Raw genomic sequence first — 20,685 nt, 5'->3', positions numbered from 1 at the left:
CTGAAGCACTGGCTTGGAAGTTATTCCCAGACTGTCACGAGTGATGGTGGTTACAGCTATCGGTATTTCTCTCACGTTTTGTCGAGAAATCCCATTCTGCCAGCCAAGCTGGGGCGACAGGAAAATCCCAAAGTTACGTACGTGGATGCGTGTGAAGTTTATCTTCTGGACAGGCAAGTGGAGAGATGAGTGTCATTTCCCACATTCAGATATCAAGCGATGTGGAATGTTACAGTTAAGCTTGAATGTAGTCACTGACAAAGACAAGCTAGGAGATAATGACTGTATGCATTTAACAAAGGGAAAGACTCTTTATAGCCACCAGAGAGAAGGTAAAAAAAATATTAAGAATATAATGAAAACTTTAAAATAAAAATAAAACTTTCGTATAAGAATGCGAAATAAATATTTAATAATATTTATATGTATAAGGGACAAAATTATTATTCTTTATAAAATATTTTTATCATGATACAAAAATATAAAAGCATCGTGAAAATTTCAAATTTATTTTGAATTATTTGCTAATGACAGAAATTACTTGTAGTTTCAACCAAAATAGACTTCCTTTTTTCGGATCTAATTTTAGCTTAAACTATTTCTGATGGCTTTCTGCCCCTCTGTTAGGGTATCATATTAGTTCATATTTCTTAACTACAATGATGATATGTGTTTGTATCAAACATTTACTTTAACTCAATTATTTTTGTCCTTAAAAGTCGCTGAATGATTCTGAGTCATCATGAAAACAAACATATGTCTATACACAGTCTGTCATATCACCAAATAAAAATAAGGACTATTGTCTATCCACTTCACCAATCTCAAACAATGACTACTCTCAGCCCACTCTCATCAACAAAGAATTGCTATAGGATTTTTGTCACTCAAAATATTACTTTTAACCTACTGTAATGGAAAGTGAGATAAGACGGTCCCCTTCGATAAAACGGCCACCCCTGTATAACCATCAGCTATGCAATGTTACCATCAGAGTGAATTATATGCAACTATTGTTTGTTCTCGTGAATAAACATACTAGCAGACTGACGCAATGTGAATGATCAAAGCGAGACTTCATTTTTTCTTTTAATGACAGTGATATAAGGTAAGCATTTTAAATATGTTATGATTACAAGTTAGATATTTAAGAGAATTTCGCTTTATTAATTTTAAACAATTATGAGTTCATTTTTATAACGTACGATTGCATACAATGAGTAGCTTAGGGTGAGACGTCCCCCCTTCGCGGGGCTGTCTTACTTAAAGTCAATGACATAATGTACATCATTGGTCCTCTAGTACTCTTGTTGTTTTGCTCTGTTGTCTTAGATAATGCGCAAATTGCGCATGTCACATAGTCTTCCAAATCCCTGCCGGGAGCATTTAAAGGATGGATTAATGATTTAAATACATCTAAATGTATCATTTATTTTTAATCGCAGTTATTAAGAGTTATATGTGGGTCATATAACCCATCTTGTAGGTGCGTTTTATTCAAATTTATAGGTAAAACAGTAGCACCCAACCACAAGAAATGCATTGTTTCAATATGTGAAAAAAGATATATGACCAATCTTTTCTTAACTAGAAATTAAATTTATGATAAAACAAGAATCATTTTAAGTTTTTGCTTTTTCATGAAAACCGCATTCAACGTTAAGGTGACCGTCTTACCCCAACTTTCCCTACACAAACAAGAACAACACTCTTTCAATCCCCCACACAACAATATTCTTTAACCACTGTAACCAAATAAAAAGTGCCCTCAGTCCATTCTGTCCAACAAAAACTTACTGTGAGATCATTGCCGCCAAAATATTTTAATCCACTGTCACTAAACGAGGATATTTCTAATCCATTCTAACCAACACCAAACAAGCATTACTCTCAATTCATACTCACCAATAAAAACTAATATAGCTCAATTCTTACCTTTAATAAATTTTCACCGAACAGTCTAAAGTGATTAAACAATGACCATTTTCAATGTAATGTCACTAAAAGGAAATTCTCTCGATCAAAGTTATTTTTATAAAGGACTATTCTAAACTCATAGTCAACAAATACGTATTAATTCTTAAACACACATGACAACAAACAATGACAACATTTACTCTATTGTAATCCAATAAGTAAAGACATAATTTTGAAACAAGTAGAGAAGCTGTGAATTTGAGTGAAAATAAACGTATTTCTAACTTTTTTCGTTAATCAGAATGTTCTAAGTAATCAAACCTTTGTAATAAAAGTTCCTAATCTTTTCTTCGAGCAGGTTTTTTTGATGATACTAGATTTTGAAAAAATGTTTGTATAAATACTATATATTTCCTAAAAATGAAGAATTCTTTGATGACTTAAATGCACAGAAAAGAAGAAAAAACAAAACTCGATTTTTAAACATCATTACAGTGCTGAGAGTTGCCACATTTAGCCAAATTTACGGGAACGCCAACAAACATATTTGTAGTTTGTTTTCGGCTGACTAAAATGAAATGTTACGCAGTTGTAAGTTAGTGTGTAAGTAATTTTAGTTCTGATCTATATAAATACTTTACTTTTAATCAGAAGTTCCTAATAATATTCAATATAAAAAATACTTTTCTAAAGTATGATGCAAACATATGTTTGTAAAAATAAGTTATGAAGTTTAAACCTGGAAAAGTGTTCATGTAGTACAAAAAAATCAAAAAAAAATTATTGGCAGTTTTAATCGTTGTTTACCAAGCACAAATTATGTTCAATCAGCTGATATCTTCATGAAAACAACCTGTAGTCCGCTGATACCAAAAAATATTTTATAGAATCAACAGCAACTTTGGTTTTGAAAGACAATGGTGTGAAGGTCACATTTTTTAAAGTTTCTTATATGCTTTACAAAAAAAAGGTTAAACTGATATAGTAGTATTTTTGTTAATATTTGAAAGTTTTTACCACGTTGTCAATTTTACACTGTAGTTTTCTATATCCTCACCCAATATACAGAATTGAATTCTGGGATAATTACATATTAACCTAATTTAAATAAAACTTTAAACATTCTACGTACAAAGGGAAATATTAATATTTATGAAGTTTATTTGCTGCATCTATTCACGCTTATACTTAAGATACTTGGAGGTACAGTTGAAAATAAGAGTTAACAGCCATGGTACTCAACTGATGACTCAATACGGTGTTAATCATTGTACGTTCCAAGTTTTTGGTGTTTGGATTTATGCTACTAAATCTTTCTAGCTTGTCTGATATACAGAATTATTTTCGTTAACTTGTAAGGTACTGTAGATGTAGCTCTGATTTGCATAATTAATTTACTTTTTATCAGTTAATCACTATAATGAGCAATATAATGTTTAATACAAGTATAATACAAAAACCTGCTTGTAAGTATATGTTGTGAAGCCTATATCTTTAAACACAATATACAGAAAACACCATGTGAATAAACTGTATTCGATTAGAAGTACAGAAAAAAGAATCAAATACCTTATACATTTTTAAAGATTTCTTTAAAAATACATGTTATCTTATAAATGTAGCAAATCAGTAATGATTGATAAATTATTGTATTTCTCTTGGACTTATGAAACATTTTTAACAGTTTATTTAATCAATAATGATTGATAGATTATTGTAATGCTCTTGGACTTATGAAACATTTTTAACAGGTTATTTAATCAATAATGATTGATAGATTATTGTAATTCTCTTGGACTTATGAAACATTTTTAACAGTTTATTTAATCAATAATGATTGATAAATTATTGTAATGCTCTTGGACTTATGAAACATTTTTAACAGTTTATTTAATCAATAATGAACTTAACTGATTCTAAAATACGTGACTTGTTCTCCTTTGATCAAAGAAATAATAGTTGATTGTAACAGCAATTTATAATAGCCATCTTTTGTTCTTTTAATGGAAATGAAACTGATTTTCTTTAAAATTATGAATCTCTATCTAAACAAAGAATTTATCTCAATCAACAATTATTAGAAAGCAATACTTTCAGTCCACACTCATTAAGAAATGCTACTTTCAGTCCACACTCATTAAGAAATGCTACTTTCAGTCCACACTCATTAAGAAATGCTACTTTCAGTTCACACTCATTAAAAAATGCTACTTTCAGTTCACACTCATTAAAACATGCTACTTTCAGTTCACACTCATTAAAAAATGCTACTTTCAGTTCACACTCATTAAAAAATGCTACTTTCAGTTCACACTCATTAAAAAATGCTACTTTCAGTTCACACTAATCAAAAATTTACTCTCAATCCAAACTCATCAAAAAGCATTATTCTACATCTTCAGTCATTAACAATTTCTATTTCCAGTACATAGTTAATAAAAGGTGCTACTCTGAATCGTCTGCCACCAAACAAGGACTATTCCTAGTGATCCACTATCAACTAATCTCCAACACTGCCATTGATCAAAGATACTCTCAATCCACTGCCATTAATATGCACTACTCTCAACCTGTCTATTAAATAGAAGTTTCCTCAAGCTGTGGTTCCCAAATTATAGAGTTATACCACGTTTGACCTGACTATTATGACAAGGGACAGAATATGTTCTATTTCTTCCCTGAAGCTAATTTGGGTGATTTGGCAAACTTGTTTATTTAGTAAATAAATAATAATCTGCTAAATAACGATAAGAATAACAACGCTCTGATTAAAACTGGTCTTTATTAAAACCTTTAACACTTGACGCATACAAATACAATACGATTCAAACCGTCTTTGAAACTTCCAATAAAAAGACCCTCTTTTAAGGAATGCTTATAGATTTATAGTTAGTGAGGGTGTATCTAATACATTTTTTTTTCACATAAAAAAACAGACTTATAATAGTACGTAAATACGTTCGTCAGTAATTCACTAGCACTTAGATATAAGACTGATACAGGTTATTACAAATGATGTCAAACAGTTGGTGCAACTTTTGAAACGCTGTTTTACATAAATGTGTACGTGTTCTATACAGTACGTTTACTACGGGGTTTATGTTTCGTTTCGTATATCTCTTTAAGGTATACCTTTACATATTTATTTAGAAACAATTGAGTAAGGAAGTACCAAAGACATTTTCGGATCAGCCTATATGGTTAATCCCCTTAATAACATTATTCTTTTTAAATTCATCATTACAAGAAAACTTACAATATTTGGTGAAAGTAAACCAACTTTTTTTTTAATCTAAATCAAACTATCCAGTAGTTTAAATATATTTCCACATGATGTCGCCTTCGTCGAGAAAACTGTTGGGCCATTTTTCAAACATCCTTGAACCTGGACAGCAAACAATAAAATAATTAGTGTGTAAAACATACTTTTACAACAAGTAAAGAAAAGTTGTGAATATGAGAGAAAATATATTCATTACCTTTTTTTTTTTCCTAGTTACAAAATTCTATGTTATCAAACCTTGGTAAAAAATGTTTCAAGCAGGTCTTTCTTTATGATCGTATACTTAAAAGAATGTTTGTATAAATATGATGTATTTTGTTTTTACAAAATAGAGAACTCTTTGATGAAATAAATGCACAGAGAAGAAGACAAAACTGGCCCGGCATGGGCAGGTGGTTAGGGCGTTCGACTAGCAATCTGAGGATCGCGGGTTCGAATCCCCATCACACCAAACATGCTCGCCATTTCAGCCGTGGGGCATTATAATGTGACGATCAATCCCACTATTAGTTAGTAAAAGAGTAGCCCAAGAGTTGGCAGTGGGTGGTGATGACTAGCTGCCTTCCCTCTAGTCTTACACTGCTAAATTAGGGACGGCTAGCGCAGATAGCCCTGGTGTAACTTTGCGCAAAATTAAAAAACAAACAAACAAGAAAAAAAACTATTTTGAGCATAATTGCAATGCTGATAGCTACCACATTTATCCAAGTTTACGACAACGCCAACGCTGTTTTTGTAGAATTTTTGTTTTGTTTTGTTTTCAACTGGATAAAATGTAATGTCACGTAAAAAATCTCAGTTTTCAAAAAGTGCATATTTCTAACATCAAAACCCAAGAGCTATTTAGCACGTGCGATTTTTCTGTAAAGAATTTTGTTCTCTTCTTACCCTTTCACGTACTTGAATCTTTTAAAGGATAGAAGACAAGAGTGGTGGCGGACTCTTTTTGAGTTCGTACATGAGCTCCGGCAGATATCGTGTGATTGGAGTACACAGAGAGAGGGTTGAGGTACACTGTATATTGGACTAATTGTCCGTGGATTCTAAATGGCCGCTTTAGCAACAGTGTACGTTAGAGAGAGATGAGTAGGATATTTTCAACTCAGGCACGTGCGCGTATTAAAACTCCAATCAAAGGCTTCACTTCACGGCTCATTGGAAATGGAAACTGCCAGAGAAATCGACATTATTCACTAAACACGACCATGTTTCTATACCACGTTCTGTGTTTCATCTGAACAAATAAGAGTGAGGTTTAAAATTTAAATCGATGGCTGCTAATACGAAGGGATGTTCGAAAACGTTTTATTTAGACTAAAGCATTATGGATTTCTATTATTTAATGCAAATTTTGTAGATGAACGAAAGACCGAATAAACAGAAATATATAGCCAAATAGATAGGTAGATGGACGAGCGGACAGACAGGTAGATGGCTAGAGAGATAGACAGACAAATCTAGAATGGTGAAAAATTCGAAATGGAGGTCGATTTAGAGAAATATTGATTCAAAAATGAAAATACTTTGTATTCAAAGGGAATAAAAGATTGAAAGACAGGTTTTCAAACAGATGGATATATTAAAATTACTGGTCACTGAGCTGAAATAGAGCTAGACGAATAAACGTACAGTTAAAAAATATATAGGAAGTGACTGATAAATAACAAATGGACAAAAAATGTACTGTCTAAGACACAAGACAAGTAGATGAGAGAGATGGGTGGGCATATAGATAAGAAGACAAACTGTCAAACAGGTGAAAAGACACGGTCAGACAGATAGATGAACAGGATATTCAGGCAAACAGAAGAAAAGATGAACAGATGGTCAGTACACAGATAGAAATACAGACAAATAGATAGACAACAAGATAGATGAGATTACAAACCACTGTGAGATAAAAAGATACAGCCAGACAAACAGATGAGGGAGGTGGAGCGAGAAATTAACGGACGAAGAGGAAAACGTGTTTTCAGATGGATAAAAAGATGGACAGTCAAACTAACAGATGAGAATGATGAAGAAAAGAATTTCTAAACAGGAAGACGGACTATATCATGTATTTACAGATACAAACTGAGAAAGGCAAATTTTAAGACAGATAATGGCAAGTTGATAAACTGACGGACATATACGGAAAGGTCAATGGATAGACTGATAAGCAGAGAGAGAGGCAAGGTGATAGAGAAACAACCAGATTGTTAAGGGATAAGCCTTTTTATCGATCATGGCTTATCAGTAAGAACTGAAATATGTTGTCTACCAAGGTTATACAAACAACTGCATTCTACATCATCTATATTCTATATTGGTACTTTCTGCCTGATTGATTGAGTGTATAATGTGCAAAGTACTTGTGTAGACAAGCACATTGTGCTAAGTAGTAAATTAATAAACAATTATTTGTGAGCACAACGACATTTATTATGGAAAACAATCGTTATTTATTTTATGTGTAAAATACCTAGTCCATTATTCCTACTAACCTTGAAACACGTGAGTACCAACATTTTCTAGCTTAACTGGAAAAGTTAATACATGTTCAATACAGTAAGCGCGGCCTCTCGCTTCTTTTAAAGTGTTTGATTAATGAGGCACTTAGTTCTACATGGAAAAGCTAAAATCAACATTTTCAAGGAATGAGGTTAGCCAGTAGTCACTAGTTTTATCCGGGTATTTTGATAGTTCACTTCATGAACTACTTGGCAATTGAATATCGTTTTGAGAATCAAGTGATCGATGAGGTTGAAATACCAATATATATTTTACAAAATATTTTCCTTTTTAAAGACATGATTAACCGAGCAACAACTTCACCAACACGTGTAGTTATAACATAACCAACATTTTCACCTAGCCGGAAGTGAGAAAAACTTTTCAGTCAGATATAAATGTATATGTATATTACTTTTCCAGGCTCAATTTCTGAAAGTAGTGTATGTACAAAACTGTTTATTGGATGCCCAACTATCGATCATATCATTTAATGGCCACTTAAAAACCTTCACGTGCCACACGCACGTGTAAATCTCCCATGCCCAAGTTCGGTTTCCGAAAATGAAACAATGTTAACCAAACAGACCTGAACGTCTGATGTACCTGAATACGGTCCCTAGCAAAGTAAATCAACCTCACATGTCAAAAAGGTAAGACGGAGAGAAAAATACAGGGTAAGAGGGATTCAAACGCTGCCAGCAAGAAGGTGGCAAAACTGTCTTCTTTTCAATGAATGTTATATTAACCCAAATTATTTCATGTATTTAAAACATTCATGAAAAATATATTAAAATTTTGTTTTAATTCCAAGATAAATTAACTGAGAGAAAAACTTAACACTTTTCCATCTTGTATCAGTTGTGACGTAAAACTATCAAAAATGTCACAAGTTAAACAGAAAGAGAGATAGTTGATGAATATAGTATGTGGTATCAAATAACTGAGAAATCATCAGTTTCAGAGGTGCAAAAATAGAGGTTCGAAGCTGGCTGAAGTGGACCTGTTTTTGAAAAAAGAAAAAAAAATCTACATGTAAATATAAAACACGACAAAGCAGCTCAAATATATCCGGTACTAGTACCGCCTTAAAAAAATAAGTTCCGGTACTGAGTACCGGTGAGGACCAGCAGAATTTCACTCTTGACCCATTTTATATGTAAAATACATAGAATATTCCTGTAGTAATCAGCGAAATTAATTGGAATACTGATGGCATTTAGAAAACGCATGTGTGACAATAAAGACATAGAGGTAAAAAAATTGTTGCGTAAACAATTTAAAAAAAATATTTTTCCAAAATTGAACTCTCCTGAGATAGAAATAATAATAAAAACTTATTCTTTAACTTAGAATTAATGTTTAACTTAGTCTGAAAGATTATGTTCCAACATAATGTTTAACTTAGTCTGACAGAAGAATTAATGTTTAACTTAGTCTGACAGAAGAATTAATGTTTAACTTAGTCTGACAGATTATGTTCCAACATAATGTTTAACTTAGTCTGACAGATTATGTTCCAACATAATATTTAACTTAGTCTGACAGATTATGTTCCAACATAATATTTAACTTAGTCTGACAGATTATGTATATTATTTTCTTATGTTTACACTAAGAAAAATATATGCATGTAGTATGCTTATCGTTTTGGTACAGATATTTCTTAGATTCAACATCCATGAACTATGATGAACTATTGGATTATACATTAATCATAATTCCGTTGCTTCTGATAAGCCATACATTGTAAATTGATCATCCAAATACGTTAGTTAAGTATGGGTTCTTGAGACTGTAAATTAGTCATACGTTGATAAATAAAATTCCAAAATATACATTTCATTAAACATAATTTTAAGAATTCGGAGCATTAGATAAATAATATATATTAAACAATTAACATTCGAACTAAACATCTTACCAATAACCGTAAGTAAATTAGATATTTTGATATATAAATATAGTATAGATAGATTAATAATTTAAAAAGTACAACATCATTACAAATTATCGCTGTAACTGAAATTCTGATACTTGCTGGAGATTCATGGATACTAACAATTGCCTAAAATCGTAAAGAGTTTTACTAAAACTTATGTCTAAGTTTTGACACTATTAGACCTGCTTTAACACAAACAGTTAGCGTCTATCATCTGACGATATTGTCTTAATTTATTTCAGACAATCTGTACCTTTTATCTGATGATTTGTATTACCAAAAAAGCTGACTCTGTTACAGTACCTTATGTCCAGTGACTTACACTGTTAAAGTACCTTATGTCCAGTGACTTACACTATTATAGTACCTCATGTCTAGTGACTTACACTATTATAGTACCTCATGTCCAGTGACTTACACCACCTAGGTCGTCCTCTTTATTACTTATACCTTGTATTCTTTATTACAGACAACATGTACGTTTTGTATTTTGTTTGTACAACCTACAGACTTGCACTATTAAAGTACCTTATGTCCAGTGAGTTTTTTGTACCAATTTTTGTAAATTTCAACTAGATTAATTTGTTATCCCACTGACAGTAAATTTCGACAGGATTAAAGTATTATATCACTGACAGTGAGTTTCGAATGGACTGACAGTGAAAGTTTTATGATGGTGCTAACACATTTTCACCGACTCTTCTGTGCGAATCCTAAAAAGATTTACGAGTAAGTATTATTGCAAGGTGTGACATTGGAAAGGTATTGTCTCCCTACGGTGCTAATGTTAGTAAAAGGGAAAAACATTTCTTATCAGATTATGGGAAGGATCAGTATACACCCTTGCTGAAATACAGGAACTTAACAGTCAAGTGTTTATATACAACATGGAAAAGCAAAAATAGCAATAAATAATGGCTAACCCGCAAGTTTAACACGTGCTGTCTTGTAGAGACAACCAGGTGGGTCAAACCAAGAGCTAACAAGAAGAACGGTTAGGACCTCACGTGCTAGTCGTTCGTCTGACGAAAATCACGGCTGTGATGAGCGATTTTCTTTATCGTTTTGCACGTGGAAAAAAAAAGCTCTATTGGATTTCAGTAATGAGCAGACTCTGTGCTTTAAGTTGATTCTGGATCTCCTGAAAGTTAGCCAACCTACATATGGATTCGATTATTATTTTGATAACTTTGGTATAGTGCATATTACAAAACGTTATCAGAATATATTGTTTCTAAGCTGCTATCTACAGAAACTTCTTAGCCATCTGGAAAATAAACACGGTGTTTAAACAATCTCGTAGCAAAAGTAAAGGCTAAAATATATACTACTTATAAACTTCTACCGAAGCGAATATTAAGAATATATATAAAGAATATGTAAGTCTAGTAAAGCAATAACTACGGAATATAAACCTCAGTTATACTAAATACCAACTCGCCCGGCATGGCTAGGTGGATAGGACGCTCGACTCGCAATCTGCGGGTCGCGGATTCGCATCCCCGTCCCACCAAACATGCTCGCCCTTTCAGCCGTGGGGGCGTTATAATGTGACGGTCAATCCCACTATTCGTTGGTAAAAGAGTAGCCCAAGAGTTTGGGGTAGATGGTGATGACTAGCTGCCTTCCCTCTAGTCTTACACTACTAAATTAGGGACGGCTAGCGCAGATAGCCCTCGTGTAGCTTTGCGCGAAATTAAAAACAAACAAACAAATACCAACTCATGGTAACACACTAAATACTAAAAGACTATAATTATAGAGCTCAGACAAACGTTTACGCAGTTGAGCACTACGAAAAGATTATGAAAAGCAGCGAACACTAAATGCATAAAAACAGTAAACATAGTGCCCAGATAAACTTTTGTCAAGATAAATGATACACATACTAAAAGTAGTGTCCAGATAAGGTTTTACCAAGGTGAACACTAATCAAAATAAACATAGTACCTAGACAGATATTTACCAAAATGGTTACTAAAAAAAATAAACATAACGTCCAGACAACCTTTTACCAAGGTGAACACTAATCAAAATAAAATTAGTGTCCAGATAAATACTAAACAAAACGAAATAAATTTTAGTCAAGGTAAGCAGTAAACAAAATAAACGTACGGTTTAGATGTCAATGTCAATCAAATTACGTGTCCTTTGAATATCATGGCCTTACAGTGCCTCGGCTGTAAGTTTACGAACTTACAACGCTAAAAATCGGTTTTCAGTACCCGTGATACGCACAACACAGATAAATTGGGTAGCTTTGCGCTTAACAAAAAATAAATATATAATAATAATAAAACTAACAATCAATATTGGTGGTGGCCAGGGTTTGATACTGGGTCTTCCTGATGGAACTTTGCTGTCAGTCTTCAATCAATCTATGAATAAGCTTTACATAAAAACTTGGGGTTTGATGTATTTCAGTTTTAATTGAACTCATGTTTGGTTCTCAGTGGGTTTGGTAACGTACTCCTGTCGTTCTATTTGAAACAACAAAATGGTCAGTACCGTTAGGCCTACTAAACTACAGGTTTTACGGAAAAGTTCGTCATCTCCCAGCATACAGCTTCATACGCTTTTATTATTTCACATCACAGGAATAAAAATCGTAACATTAATGTCGATAGTGGAGTCTGATACTGCAGGGTATCGTGAGGCCAAGCGAAAGATAAATGAATAAAAGTTCCTGTAATATAAAAGCCTTTCTAGAAGAATTAACCTTCCCCCGTCGTCAGTGTTTGTACAACGATGATGTATCTGACTGAGTTTGCTAATTTAACGAAAGGCCTACTGCCATGGAAACGAAATGTTGTTTTATTTACTACTTAGACTGATGAATGATTATTAGTACAAAGCTGATATCTGTACACTCACACAGTACGCTCTTTAATTAGGCATCGATTAGAAGTTAAGATTTTCTTGAAAGCTTTTCATTTTATTCTTTTTCGCCGAAGCCTGTCAAACTTTAACAAACTGTATGAGTTTTACCAATAATTAAAAACTGCAGTATTAAAGATTTCAAAACATAGTATTAGTGACAGGAAGCTGTAGTGCCAAGCTGTTAAAACACAGCATTTGTTATAGAAACTTGTATGGTTAAACTGTTAAAATATATTATTAGTGCTAGAAATATGTGTGTAGTGTCAAGCTGCTAAACACAGTATTTGTGATAAAGCTCCGTAGTGTCAAAACGTGTTGGAGAACAGTATTAATGATAGAAAAGTAGTTTCAATGCTGTTAAAAAATACGCTTTAGTATAATTTCTAGATTTTACAGCCAGAAATATTTAATGGTAGTTAGTTTGTTATAGAGTGAAACTACACAATAGGTTATCTGTGTTTTGTTTACCACGGAGAATCGAATCCCGCATTTCAGCGTTGTAATTCTGTAAACTTTCCGCTGACTCAGTAAGGGGCTAATAGTGTTAGATATCTGTATAGTGTCATAAGTTTACAACAATTAGTAATAGAAAATTATAATATTATAATAATAGCAGTAGTGTAAATCAAATATTTATAGTAGTAGTGAAAAAAAAGCTCTCTCGAATAATTTTAGCAGTAGAAGAAAAATACAAGAATATCTCTGATAATACTCTTCATTATTTTCAACAGAATAAAAAAAATCCGGCTTTGTTATCTGACGGATGCTTTTTTTTATAATCTAATATAAAAAACTTCGTCCAAAAAGTTTTGTTACCTCCTATTCCTCTTATTCAACTGGGGAGTAAATGGGGTTGAGGTGAAGTAGCGCGTGCATTAAAGGAACGTGTACGTGATGGTATTAAAACCCTGGGATCCTGGGAGGGTGGAAGAACTGTTTTTCGTAAGTTATTATGCAACTGAAGTCAACAGTGATGTAAAATGGCTGAAATTAGAAAAGCTTTGAAATTGTCAAATGGCTGAAAATAGCATGGAGTGTAGGTTGTTATACATCTAGTTTAACAGGATAGGTTAGTTGACAGATGGTAGTCCATTTGGTAGTAAAATGGTTGAATTTAGCGTAGTTGTCATAGATGGTATCATTATGGATGATAATTTATTATATAAATCAGATTAGTATAGTTGAGATACCATGCTACTGCTGAATTTGCTAGGTTGTTAAGAAGCTGGAGATAGAATGTTAATTGTTAAAAGCTGGAGATAGAATGTTAATTGTTAAAAGCTGGAGATAGAATGTTAGTTGTTAAAAGCTGGAGATAGAATGTTAATTGTTAAAAGCTGGAGATAGAATGTTAGTTGTTAAATGCTGGAGATAGAATGTTAATTGCTAAAAGCTGGAGATAGAATGTTAATTGTTAAAAGCTGGAGATAGAATGTTAGTTGTTAAAAGCTGGAGATAGAATGTTAATTGTTAAAAGCTGGAGATACAATGTTAGTTGTTAAAAGCTGGAGATAGAATGTTAATTGTTAAAAGCTGGAGATAGAATGTTAATTGTTAAAAGCTGGAGATAGAATATTAATTGTTAAAAGCTGGAGCCGGCAAGGGTAATAAGCTGTTAAACGGAAAGGTGGGTAGTAGTGTGTTTCACAGCTGAAGACAGCAAGGTCGACAGTCTATTAAAGTTAGCACGAACACTAAGTTGTTAAATGGCTAAACTTAGCAAACTGTGTAGGTTGTTTCACAGCTGAACACAGCAAAGTTGTTAGTCTCTTAATGTTAATGTGGACGATGGATTATTCTTGTTACGATACTGATTGATGGTTGTGTAGCGGTTGTAGTTTGGCCTGTTACGCGTCTCTTATACTGACTTCTACCTATATGCCATCATGTAAACACCGAAATAAGATACTGATCATGAATTTGATCTTAGTAAAATCAAATTTATACGAATACGTTCATCATACAATGACTAAATACTTCTGAAGTCATGGTAGTGATTAGATTAAAGACAACAAGACAGTAAATACATTTACCAGATTGCTGGCAGAACAATGAGACTGAAACTGCTCTTTGTATTGCGGATCCCAGTTATTCCACACCAACCATAATGTTGAGCGGATTTTTGGGGGGACGGGAAAGCGAACTATAAACCCTCAGATTCACATTCGATTCACGCTAACCACCAGGTCATGAAAGCACTTTGCGCGATACGGTCTTCCGTGTGGATCGAAAAGGGCCTAATCAGATATAGAAATATTCTCTTTAAAGCTTCCCTAGCACCGTAACAAGCAATATTTTCAGCGAAAATTATATTTATTACATTAAATATGTCTATACCATCTTGTTTATGTTTGAGATCTGTTTTCAAAAAAATAAACTGTAGCGCAAGTATGGTACCTCAGAGTGCTATACATATTATCTAAAATTTTTATTAGATCATTTAATGAAGGGCTTATCCAGAGTGCCTAAGGTCTTGGAAACTTCAGGCCATAAAGTCTGAGAGTTTCTCAACTATTTAACTCTAACTGTTTGGTCAGACAAACATTTTCCAAAAGTTGGCGGTGGGTGCTCTTGACTAGCTAATTTCCCTCTAATCTTTCTATTCAAAATTAGGTATGGATATACACAAATAGCTCTTAGTGTGGATTTGCGAGAAAATGTAAAAACAAACAATCAAGCAAACAAAGTACTTCCAACAATTAAACATTAGATTGATAAATATTCAGTAGACAGTTTGAAGTAAATGTCTATAGACCGAAAGATGAATAATGTGTATTTAAAATAACCTTTGACTTGTTTATTTTTAAAGCAAAGACACATTGAGCTATCTGCTGTGTCCACTGTGGGGAATCGAACCTTGGGTTATAGCATTGCAAGTCCGTTAAACTTGCCATTGTCCTACCGGGAGACAATAGCCTTTCAATGAAAATACATTAATATATGTATATATGCCCCCCCCCCCCCCACAGTGGCACAGTGGTATGTCTGCCTGCGGACTTACAACACTAGAAATCGGGTTTAGATACCCGTGATGTGTAGCTTTGTGCTTAACTACAAACAAACAAATATGTATGTATATATATTTAATCTAATGATTTTGTAAAATTTCAAGTTATGACTACAAGGGGATCGCACTCTACTGACTGTAACAGTAGTAACAGTATGCTAGAGCATTCAACAATACTTTTGTATAAAAGTGAATAGTTTTTATATGTAAATATAAATATATATGATATTCGTTGATTATTTAAAAAAAGCAGCGGCACTATTTGGGAGTTTGACCTATAACCGGCAACGAGATGATTGATGTCACTGACTTTTCTTGTCATTTTTTAAAATTCAATGAGAATATTTCGTTTCACACATAATATACCAAGCAGTCAAAAATTAAGACTGCTTTATTATCAATCACAACGTGATAAATGTTAAATGTACCTTTCCTTTCTGCATCCAACCTCACTTTTTCCATTTAATTCCAATCATAGTTCTCCAGACATTGGATTGCTTTAACCTTAATTACCTGTGTCTTCAAAATTTGTACTCAAAATAAAGACCTGTTGAAAAACTTATACATATTAAATTAGAAATAAATGTTCAATTTATTGCAATCAAGATATTATTGTCATCGGTAACGGTGGAAACAGTCGGGGGAAAGAGGGGTGATTTATGAACCTCATATACTCTAGGTTGAAATGAAGTCGTTAAAGTGTCAGTTTTTCTTTTGAATATGCGAAATTCATCGTCTTGAGGAATTTAAATGTCAACTAAAAAGAGAAAAACAAACAAACGAGAAGGTGATATGTAGAAGATATGCTTGCTCAAGCGTGGTGTTTATTTATGAATATTTCACTGTGCACCAAAGAAATTCAGCCACAGAAACATAGTCTTATATAGTACTGACGTAATTTGTCCGGAAACATGTGGCAACTGAATGCTGATTATTAAGTTTAATCGCATATATGAGTGACATCATATCCCATTCGCATTATCTGTCGACTGAAAAATGACTCTTTGTAATAAACATAATAAACTGATATGAGTCTTATGGCATTGTGTGGTGATCTTGAAATCTCGCCAATTTGTTCATGGTATGGATCCAAAAATTCATTTTACTCGCGAGACGTTAAGTGAATTGATTACTAAGCTTATATTGATATGATTAGCTTAAAGATACTGCAAATAATGAATAGAAACAACCACACAAATATATTGGTATTAATAGTATCTAATTACTAGCAAATAGCCCTACAAAGTTTGAACTTTTTATGCATACATAAAGAGTTCAAAGGCCAACAAACAACATGCTTGTGCAGTATAGGATGAGATTGCCTGGAGTATCAATCATTTTCTAATCTGGTTATCGTGACTTTGTTTATAAGTGCTACTATAAATTGATTGTTATGGATATATTGGAAAATTATCTGTAAATGGTTGGTACTAAAGGGCCTACATATTCCATATCCCAGCAAACACAAAATACGCAATAATGCAATGTTTAGGTAATATTAACCAAAAAGAAACTATAATACAAATGTTGGATAAGTTTTATTAAAACGATATTGGAGCCTCCCCACGTCGTTACAGTCCATGCCGCCATGTTCAGTCTTGCACTATTTGACGAACGTGAATCTTGACCAAAGCCCTGCAGAGTAGTTTATATTGTAAAAGGTTCTGTCGTACGCTTATCATGTCCAAAACACACCAATCTTCCATGCATGTTTTCCATACTCCATTTAGTATACGAGGACGACGATATTCCAGTACCTGTTTCAACAGTCCAATCACACAGAAATCCATATGCACTGCATCAACTTGACTGATATGTCTTCATATGGAATGACATGAATATCTATTTCATTATCCAGCTGCTTGAATGGGAGGTATGACTGGAATACTTATGTTTGTGAGCCCATATCCTGTTGGCCTGGCTTGCAGACGGATTTTGTTATTATTGTGTGTAATGTTGCCTGGAATACGTGGACGGCTTTTGCCACTGACCCATGTGTTTGAGGGTTCTCACCACACTCTGCTTACCACGGCTTGGAGTACGAGTTGTTAGAGGTCTCTTTCCAAATGGCCCTAGTACTCCAAGTTGATTCGTATTCCCTTCCCTAAAACCATCAATTTTTGATAGGATCATATTACCAATTTAACACTAAACAATATCAAAATATACTTCTGATACATTCCGTTCCACCACAACTTCACATCGACTGTGATTGTCACGTAACTTGCTGATTTGCATCTTCAAAATCCTATTTTTAAATATAACATACTCAACTCTCTGTATTTAATTATGTGATTAACAAAACACACATGAATTATATTCAATATTGAACTAGCGTTTGAATGTCTTGTAACTGCAGAAGGTATTGTTAGTATTATTGTTATTAGTAGTATTCTTGTAGACCAGTAAAAGATCTCATTAACTATAGGGGGAAAAAAAACAAGAATATATACAAAATGCCACTACTTTCCTATAATTCGAAAATTTCTCCACTTTTAGCTACAAAGATAAGAATTCTAAATTAGATCAACACTTTTTGTAACTTCTTAAAAACATGACTTTGTTAGATGTAAGTTTGATATATTAAAATAGTTATAGGATCTGCTGTCAAAATTACTATATGAATCTTGTAATCGATTCAGAGGTAGGTAATACATTTACCTATTAAACAAGCTATGATCTCTACACTAACTTCTGTAAGGTAATACATTTACCTATTAAACAAGCTATGATCTCTACGCTAACTTCTGTAAACGGAAAGTAATATTTGTACTATATGAATCTTGTAATCGATTCAGTGGTAGGTAATACATTTACCTATTAAACAAGCTATGATCTCTACACTAACTTCTGTAAACGGAAAGTAATATTTGTAGAAATGTACGAACTTGGTAACCTGAATCTTGTTGAAATCCTATCTCTAGCTTCTGCTTGGTGTTACCGTTAACTCACTTTGACCTGTTTACCATGCTAAAAAGTAACTTCTTGAGCATTTCCATAACTACCGTGTTTACTCTGATTCTTGTGAAGAAGCCAACACACAAACTGAATTTAACCTTGTATGAGATAATCAGATATTTTGTTGCCTGCATCTACCGTAAGAGGGTGGGGCAGATTAACATCAAAACATTTAGTCGGTTCGTGCACATCATACAAATAACCATTCTTAAATCTAAATCACATTAGAGAAACGTGAGCGGTGGTGAATTATAGCAAATTCAAACCGGTTTACCTAAGGACAGCCCATAATCCCGCCAAAAATAAAATAAAAGGGTAACGAATAATTAGATGTTTCGTCATTTCAAGAAAGTTTCAGTTATTCAAGAAGTCTGATTAAAAAATATAGTTCAGAAGCCTAAAATATCAACTATTAGTTTTATTTTATTAAAATTACTCGAACAACATTATGCGTTGAAACAAAAATTATAATTTAAAACGAAGGGAATTATTTATTTCTTGTTTTGTTTGTTAGAAGTTAAGCAAAGAGCAACACAATTGGCCATCTGTGCTCTGCCCACCACAGGTATCGAAACCCGGATTTTAGCGTTTAAGTCCGCAGACATACCGCTGTACCACTGGGGGGCATTTATTTCTTACTGTTTAAATCAAGAGCAAGTAATGCAGTTAAAATATATGGTAAAAGAGGAACCAATATTTTACTAATACTGATTTTAATGTGTAAAAAAATAATTGAAAAGTACTATTGTTGTTTGTTTCGCGATTTTAACACAGATTGAGAAAAAACGAGGTACACGTTTAGAATGTTTACTGACAACGGTATCCTGTTTAGAACATTCTTAAAGCTCCTGGAGCCACCATTCTCATAACACAAACCCCTTGTATGTGTGAAAGTGGCTCCTATCTGCACGATCAGGGGTAGAGGTTTACCTCTTGTAACTTATCCACTTTTGACAAACAATATGTAAACTAATAGAATATTAACGTAACAAGTTCAAGGACAATTGTCTATCAAGTGTTATTTCCAACCTTTAACATTAAAAATGGACTTGAACTCATCTCTAAAATGTTATTTTTTTCTGCAGCTAGCCATTTTGTTTTCGCCACGATTAACACAATAGCACATAAGGAAAAACTTCATTTTGGCTTCATTTGTTCTGAACTATTTTGGTCTGTACTTGTCATGTTACTAAGATATTTTTAAAATCAAACATGCTTGTAAAATAGTGTAAGTTTCAAGCAAATCATTATTAAAAATCACCAAATAAAACAACACATTAAGACTAGATTAAATAATATTATAGATTCAAATGTTATGTCGTATAACAATGGGTGAATATGATCCCTTAATTTTCAAGTTATCAACTAGTTTTTATACTGTTCATCACTAATGGGGTGTAAATATTACATTACACTGAGTAATTACGATTATTCTTCTTACAACACTCAGTGTAAAGAAATGACCAAATGAATTGAATGAAATCGCAAATTTTACATGTAAAGTACATAGGGAACCTCAGCTATAATTAATGGGGTTAATTGCAATATTGATGTTGTTTTTTGTTTAAAACTTGTGTGTCTGTTATTAGGAATCTATAAACAATAAAGACATAGACATACAAGCAAGTTGGTGCGTATGAAGTTTAGTAACAAATGTGTAAAAAGCCCATGACGATCGCCATCTCATTAGCATGATTTATAGGTAAAGTCTTTCTAAATTGTGATATACAAATCACAAAATTATAAACCACCGCGTAGCTAGTCAATTATAAACCAGCTAGTCAATTCTGGTATTATAAACCAGCGCGTAGCTAGTCAATTATAAACCAGCTAGTCAATTCTGGTATTATAAACCAGCTAGTCAATTCTGGTATTATAAACCAGCTAGTCAACTCTGGTATTATAAACCAGCTAGTCAATTCTGGTGTTATAAACCAGCTAGTCAATTCTAGTATTATAAACCAGCTAGTCAATTCTGGTATCATAAACCAGCTAGTCAATTCTGGTATTATAAACCAGCTAGTCAATTCTGGTGTTATAAACCAGCTAGACAATTCTGGTGTTATAAACCAGCTAGACAATTCTGGTGTTATAAACCAGCTAGACAATTCTGGTGTTATAAACCAGCTAGTCAATTCTGGTATTATAAACCAGCTAGTCAATTCTGGTATCATAAACCAGCTAGTCAATTCTGGTATTATAAAC

The 20,685-nt window shown here is 33.1% G+C and overlaps 1 protein-coding gene across 3 annotated transcripts in view; it reads right to left on the bottom strand.

Annotated features, from left to right (window-relative positions):
* Window positions 1-4,680: 4,680 nt before the first annotated feature.
* Window positions 4,681-20,685, bottom strand: part of LOC106467923 (POU domain, class 3, transcription factor 4-like) — a 50,669-nt gene continuing 34,664 nt past the window's right edge. For all 3 annotated transcript variants that reach the window (XM_022396142.1, XM_022396140.1, XM_022396141.1), the window contains one exon: window positions 4,681-5,302. The gene's annotated coding sequence lies outside the window, so the exon portion shown is untranslated. The remainder of the gene's footprint in view (window positions 5,303-20,685) is intronic.

This window comes from Limulus polyphemus, unplaced genomic scaffold (assembly GCF_000517525.1).
Source record: "Limulus polyphemus unplaced genomic scaffold, Limulus_polyphemus-2.1.2 Scaffold2797, whole genome shotgun sequence".
Taxonomy (NCBI): domain Eukaryota; kingdom Metazoa; phylum Arthropoda; class Merostomata; order Xiphosura; family Limulidae; genus Limulus; species Limulus polyphemus.
The sequence above is the reverse complement of the archived record's forward strand: the minus strand, read 5'-3'. Positions and strand labels throughout refer to the sequence as shown.